We start from the raw sequence: 7734 nt of genomic DNA on the forward strand, positions 1-7734 counted from the left end.
CTGTTGGACCTGAGAGCTAGGGAGGCAGTCAGTAAGGCACTTCCATTCATGCAACGAATGGGGGCCAGAACCCTAGCATCCCATATTGTCCCTGCAAACGTCACCAGGTGTGGTCCCTGAGTTCAGAACAGGAATTAGCCCTGAGCACTGCCAGGTGTGGCCCAAAAACCCAAAAAGAGAGAGAAATGGACTGTTTGCTCTTCTTTATCCTCAGTTCAAGGAGAGAGGATGAGGATAACGGCTGTTTATCTACTTGTTCTGCTATCTACTTGTTCAAAAATATTTCATCAAAAATGTCGAAACCAAAAAAAAAAAAAAAGAAAAGAAAACTTATGGCCAAATCTCAAAAACAAAAAAAGTCAGAATAAATGTTTGCCTAGTTGAAGACTAAGGCAAGCTTAGAATGGAAAATACCCAACCCCCGATGGCTCCTTCCGGTCCCCGTTTTCAAGTGTACCTTCCCAAAGCAACACTTCACATTTTAGAAACCTTTTGAGATTTGGGGCCATTATTTAAAGATGGAGTCCTCCTGACTCCTGATTTGCCCCCAAGTGCAACCTGTACCACTGCTCTGATATCTATTAAATTCTTTTACACTCCAACCAAATGTCATGAGCACATATTTTAATAATATTAGTGATCATCATTATTAAGATCCTGTAAAATAGTTTGTTCTGCATAGCCAAAGAGAAATACAGAATTAAGCCTTTTGCACAATTTTTATTGTATTGGTACTACCTATTTGCATCCTTTTACTTGGAAATTATCTGTAAACATAAAGGTAAAGGTAAAGGTAAAGGCCCTCCCGTTGATCGTCGATTTGCTCGAGCGGGCCCAGTAACGTCTCCACTGGAGACTTTGTTGTTACTGTGTTTGGCATATCGAATACTCTGTGGCGCAATCGGTTAGCGCGTTCGGCTGTTAACCAAAAGGTTGGTGGTTCGAGCCCACCCAGGGACGCGCGCCATCTGTAAACATATTCCTACATATTTCAAACCTCCGTCTATTGTGTGCCAATGTCTAACCAGACCCCTAATGTCTCATGGCTGTTCCTTCTGATGTAAGTGCTTCTCAGCACAGTCCTTCCTCCCCTTTCCTAATTCCAAACACATTCACTGGCTCCTCCTATGACTTCCCTTTGATTGTCTCTTGTCAGATTCCCTCTGCCCCAAGTTCAGGTTTGCCCCCTTTCCTTTTTCACTACCTGATTTTACTTTCAGCTTCCTCTAAAAAGGTGAATAAAATGTGAAGTTTGTGTTATTTCACTCCCACTTATTTCTTATTTTCCCAAAATTTCTGGTATGCTTGATTTCTTATCTTACTCTAGGATAGTTCAAGAGCATTTTTGACAGGACTTCCATTCTTTCCAATGTCTTGAGGCACAGTTCCTGACCTAGACTGATGGTCATTTCTGGTCATCTGCATTGATTTACTTCCTATTACACTTCCTATTTGGTACGTGAAGGACTCAGAGAGGCATTGAAAAGGCATTGCTGTTGGGTGCGAATGGTCCATCCACATCTGTTAAACGTGTTGATTAAATGAGTTAGTCATATTATTGGGATTATTTCTTCTTAGAGATTTTCTGTCTCCTTGTTCCATACATTGAAAGATGGTCCTGAACTCTAGATTAAAGTTGTGAATTTGTCTATTTCACCCTTTAGTATTTTAAAAGTCATGTATTTTGAAGATATGCAAATGTGTCTTATTCATTCACTGGTTCCCTTATTATTAAGAAAATGCTTTCTTGAGAGAGAAGGAAAATGCCTGCCATAGAGGCAGGCTGGGGAGGGGGGTGGTGGAAGATGATGGGAGGGAACCTGGGAACACGGGTGCTGGGAAATTTACACTGTGAAGGGATGGATGTTGAAATACTGTCTAACTGAAACCAAATTATGAACCGCTTTGTAAAAAAATCTATCTCACAGTGATTCAACAATAAAAAAAATTTTTAAAGAAATTAAATAAAAGTCAAATAAAAAAGTGCTTTATTTATCTGAAGTCATCAATTTTCTCTTAAATTTACTTGTCTGATTAATATGAACAAGTTCAGCTTTGTTGGAGGCTGTAGTTTGGGGACAGTGTATATTCTTTCAGTCTTTTCTTTTTAACTGAGTTATGTCTTCCTGGGGAGAGCCCGGCAAGCTACCGAGAGTATTCCATATGCCAGACACAGTAACAACAAAGTCTCCAATGGAGACGTTACTGGGCCCGCTCGAGCAAATCGACGATCAACGGGAGGGCCTTTACCTTTACCTTTTACCTTTATGTCTTCCTGGTTACACTGGATTTCTTGTTGACAACATATATTGGTGGACCATACCTTTTTATGATTACACTTGCCTTTTAATTAAGATATTTAGGTCATCTGTATTCAATATATGTATTGATAGAGGTAAGTTTAATCTAGCCAGTATGCTATTTGTTTGCTGTTTGTCCCAACCTTTTCATCTTTTTTCTGCCTTTTTTGTTTAGAGAGGGAAGAGAGTCCTGTGATTCCATTTGATATACTCTTTGATGTCTAACTAACTCCATTTTTTTATACTCATTAATGACTTTTGGTTTACAGCGTACGTCTTTAAGTTATGTCTACCTCCTAGCTCCACACTACCACCTCGTGTAGGGAGTTTGATTAATTTGGTTATTGATTTTAACTTTGGATCCACAAGATCTGAGGAACATTCACTCAGGTCTGATTATTTTCTGCTGAGAGGAAGATTTTATCCTCCTGAATAATCTAATTCCTGAGGTCTTCCAGCCTGGGAGACTGCTTCCCGCTGATGGAGACAGGAACAGCTCCCAGCCCTGCGTGAGTTCCAGGCTCTGTTCCTGCTGAATCTCACGCGTGGGTTTCTCTGCCCAGCCTCGTGAGGGTGTGGGTCAGGGCGTGGCTGGGCCTAGAGGGGCTCCCAGACTATGAAGCTGCTATGATAAGATCCCCACCAGGCCTCTGCCTGGTGACCCCCAGCTGCCTTGTCTCACCACACTCTTACTTAATCTCCTTAACCCTGAACTTAATCTCCTTAAATTCAGTTTCAGGGCCAGAGAATGCTCTCAGGCTAGGAAGTTTAGACAATTCCTTTGTTTTCCGTCTCCTTGGGATGGCTTCCTCTGCTTTGAAAAAAGGGGTCTGATGACTGGGAATTTTTGTGTATTGTCCCTAGTTTTTTCCCCTGTTTAGAATTGATCACGATCACGATCACAACCATCCTGTTATTCGTCGATTGCCTCGAGCAGGCCCCAGTAACGTCTCCTTCATCCTAGGCCAGAGAATTTTTTTAAAAAGTGCCATATTCAAGGGTCTTTCAGGGTTAGGAGAATGAGACCCATCATTGTTACTGGTATTTGGCATATTGGGTACGCCACAGGGAGTTTGCCAGATTCTGCCGTGTGGGCAGGTTACATTCGGTAGCCTGCCAGGTTGTCCAAAGTAAGAATGAGATAATAAGATGTCGCGCTTCCGCTCCCCTCCAAGGACCCCCGGCAAGGACAGCCAGGCGTGGGGGCAGGAGACTCTGCGCTGTTCTCTTCCGGGAGCTGGGTTTTATAGTCTCTGGGTCTTGGCCATTGATGGGATTACATGGCGCCAGGGGGCCTGTTGGTGGGTGCGACCCCTGCCTACTGTAATATGGAGGATCTGGGTGGAGGATGCTAAGCCCTGATCCGAGCAGGCTTGGAGATCTCAGTTCCGGGACCCGCATGCCTTTGTTCCTCTGCCAGTACCTTCATGCGTGTGAAGAGTGGTCTCAGCATGATGGTGGCTGGTTCTGGAGGTCTTCGGCTGCCGGAGCCCTGTCGGGGTGGGGAGGAAAACTCAACCCGCTCCCCTCCAAGGGGCCCCGGCAAGGACAGCCAGGTGCCGGGGGCAGGAGAGTTTAGAGTTGACTATCTCTTAAACGGAAGCCGAATCATCTCTGTTATATTTCCCTGGTTAATGTTGGAAGGACCAAAGCTTTCCCCAAGTGGTTTATTTGTACATAAGAGTTTAGCAGATTTTGGCTTTATTTCTTGTGTCCTGGGACATCATGACATTTTGTAGTGTGCTATATTTTGTCCATTGGTTTTCTAGGAGTTTCAGATCATGTGATAACTAGGGGGAGAGGGAAATGGAGTTCTTTTTATGCAATTTCTTTTATTTGTTTTTTTCTGGGCTGAATGTTGAGCCTAAGTGTGATTCTTTTTTCCATCTGTTTTCCTTTTCATTCCTCTATTACCCCCTGGGAAATTTCCTTTGCTTTATCTTCTAGCAATCTCCCCCGGGTATTTTTGAAGGTTTCTGTGGTTTTCTGCATTATCGTTGCTTCCTCTGGGTTTCTCGTTTGACCTCTCCTTTTCGTGTTGGACACTCTTTTCCAATGACGTGACCTAAAGAAGGACACATCAGAGTGAGTCTGGGCCGTCTCATCCTCCAGAGAGCAAAGAACTACCCACGGTTATTCACATTCTTCAAAAGTGCCGAGAAGTGGAACAGTGATATCCATAAATGGGAGCACATTAAAGTCACAAGTTCCAAAGTGGAATGAAACAAGGCCAAACTGATTATCACTGGAGAATGTTCCCAAACAGCTGGTTATTTAGAACAATGATACTAAAGAGAAATCATGAGTATTCATCACACCTTTCCTGTATAGAAAGTGAATATCCAAGGAGAGGAAGTTCCTCTCTATGAATGCATTCCCATCAGTCAAAGAAAGATGAGAATATCACTATTGAGGGTCACCTAAGGAATGGAAAAAGTAACAAACCATCCAGCTTCCATCCAAAGGAAGGGAGAGCCAGGTAGTCTGTGCTTCCAAACTGGAGAACAATGACCACATGGGAATATGGGAATCCTCCTCCAAGAAAATCCAACCTACGTCTCAGTAGGATTTTAGGTTCCACTTCCATGATACGAGGTCACCAAGTGTAGCACAGGACCCCACATGGGTGCAGTTAGCATCTTACCACAGGGAAACTTTCTTTGAGAAATAAATTGCAAAGGAAAGAGCAAGGAGAGGGACTTCACCAATAAAAAGCAACTGACAGGTATCTCAACACGTTGCATCCGGGGACCTCATTTGGAGCCCATGTCACAAGCAACTGTAAATAAAATCACAATGTCATTAAGACCATTGACAAGAAGCACGCCGACTGGATATTGGATAATAATGAGGCATGGCCTACCCAGTGTTTTCATGCTTGCAATAGTACATTAGTTTGTCTTTAAAAGAATCAATGTGGCTTTTGAAAAACTGTGAGCTATCCTTGATAGTGTCTAAAGGGGGTGGATGCCAGGAGGATTACTCCATAGCTAAGAGGCCAGCCGGGTATTCTAGGGGAAAGGACAGTTCAGATAGAGAAGGGAGCACCAAATGGAGGGTGTTTGGAGGATCCTCCCAGGAGGGGAGATGCAGGTTGAAAGTAGACTGGACTGAACATGTTTGCCACTCAATGCCTCTTTTGCTGATCACAACACCCAAAAGGAGAGAGAAAACAAAAGGAAATGCCCTGCCACAGTGTCAGGGGGGGATGAGGGGAATGGGGGGGAAGGGATATTATCCTGGTGGTGGAAAATGGGCACTGGTGGAGGGATGGGTATTTGATCATGGTATGACCGAAATCCAAGCACAAAAATTTGTAAGTCGACAACTGTACCTCATGGTGTTTCACTAAGAAAAATTTAAAAAAATAATAAAAAATAAATAAATAAAGGGGGTGGATGACAGCACCAAAGGGTTTGTTTCAAAACCATGCAGGAGAATTGCCATGGAAGAGGCATGGAGGGCTCAGGGTGAGCAGCCTGTACACGGCTCACAGTGGACCCACAGTGAGACGGGTCTCCCAGGGAGTGTCAGACATAGCCCCGACTTTTACCCATGTTGAAAAGTCTCTGCCATGTTTCTGAACTGACTCTCAATCCTGTGCGTGATGGGAGTGGGGTCTGGGGCTTCTTCAGAGAGCAGGAGGCAGTCCCAGTGATCAGGCTATGGCCTATTTTCTGGATGATAGTTTCCAGAGAGTCTTATTGTCTCCAGACTATTCCTACTTTGGGGATTTGGGGGGAATAAAGCCTATTTTTAAGGAGTCACATTTTATTATGGGGGGAGGGGGGACTCAGTTCTCTATTCAAGTCTCTATTCAACTCTCTACTCAATCCTGGGCTGGAGCGATAGCACAGCGGTAGGGCGTTTGCCTTGCACACAGCCAACATGGCCGACCTGAGTTCGATTCCTCTGCCCCTCTCGGAGAGCCCGGCCAGCTACCGAGAGTATCTCGCCCGCACGGCAGAGCCTGGCAAGCTCCCCGTGACGTATTCGATATGCCAGACACAGTAACAACAAAGTCTCCAATGGAGACGTTACTGGGCCCGCTCGAGCAAATCGATGAACAACGGGAGGGCCTTTACCTTTTACCTTTACTCAATCCTAAATTCTCTGGGGCTCACTGGCTCCTACCTTGCTCTGGACTTGCTCTGAATAGCTGATTCCCAATAAGACATTTTGAGGCTATTCCTGGGGGCAAGAGTCCCTTGTCTGGCCCGCTCTGGTGAAGAGTTCTTAGGACCCATGTATTTCCATTCCAGAATTCCAATTCAATAAGCGTCTTCTTTTATTTTTTTTATTTCATTTTATTTTAGCCGTCGTGGTTTACAATACTGTTACTGGTAGGGTTTCTTGCATAAAACCGTTCCAGAACCACACCCTGCCACCATTGTTCTAGCGTCCCTTCCCCCAGGCCCCCTATAATAAAGGTCCTACTAAAGACCATTGCTCATTTCCTGTTGCCTTTGAGTATTTGTTGTTTCCTTATTAAGTTTCTTTATAGCCAACATCTGAGAGAGATTGTTCTGGGTCCATCCCTCCCCTGACTGATTTCCCCCAGCATGCTACTCCACATATCCATGCACATAGCAGCGACCAGTACTCCACTGTGCCCACATACCATAGTTTCTGATGCTTACAGAGTGTTGGCTATCATGGATAGTGCTGCAGTGAATATGGGAGTGCACTGTGTTTTCTCTCGTGGAGTCTTCTGTTCTGTTCTTCTCCTTCCCCTCCTTTCACTACCATTGGTGGGAGGGTGAGTGCGGCTCTCTGACACACCTGCCTGTGTGCTGATGGTGCTCGCGGAAATTTCCCTCCTTTATCATGATGTTTGCCCGAGTCCTCCCCAGGGGCTTACCCTGCAGTTGGGGTGTTCACACACATTCTGGCTGAAGTATTTGCAGGTGAGTTTCTGGCATGTTCACACAGATGCTTACGGGGGGTCGCACTTCCTGGGTACTTATCTGTTAGTAGCACTCACCAGTGGCACCCCTTTGGTATGGCTGGATATCCTGGCTGGCACCAAGCATTACAGACAACAGACTCCCACATGGACTGAGTGCTCACCCTTACACTCACAAGGCGGGCATTCTACGACTCTGTGCTCAGGGGCCAACGACTTAGTTTCAGTTCTACATGCTGTTCACCCTTGGGGTTTTCTGGCACTCTGAATTCTTACATCCTACAGAGACAGATCCACAACTGGTATTCCAACCCTTGGTATCCTTCTTAGACCCTCTTTCTTATGAGGGGGTGAGGACATGCTTGTTGGAATCATACCTAATTGTGCTCAGGAGCCACTCCTGAATCTGTGCTCAGGGGTTACTCCAGCAGTGCTCAGAGGACCATGTAGTACTGGGGATCAAATACAAACCTTCCACATCCAAAGTAGCTCCCCAGCTTCGTTGAACCTTCTCTTCAGTCCTATCAG

The 7734-nt window shown here is 45.0% G+C and overlaps 1 non-coding gene across 1 annotated transcript; it reads left to right on the top strand.

The window, feature by feature from the left end:
* Window positions 1-885: 885 nt before the first annotated feature.
* On the top strand, window positions 886-960 carry TRNAN-GUU (transfer RNA asparagine (anticodon GUU)). The gene has a single exon. It is a non-coding gene; the product is annotated as a tRNA-Asn (tRNA).
* The last annotated feature ends 6774 nt before the right edge of the window (window positions 961-7734 follow it).

This window comes from Sorex fumeus, unplaced genomic scaffold, assembly GCF_029834395.1.
Source record: "Sorex fumeus unplaced genomic scaffold, SorFum_2.1 ptg000011l, whole genome shotgun sequence".
In the NCBI taxonomy this organism is placed as follows: Eukaryota; Metazoa; Chordata; class Mammalia; order Eulipotyphla; family Soricidae; genus Sorex; species Sorex fumeus.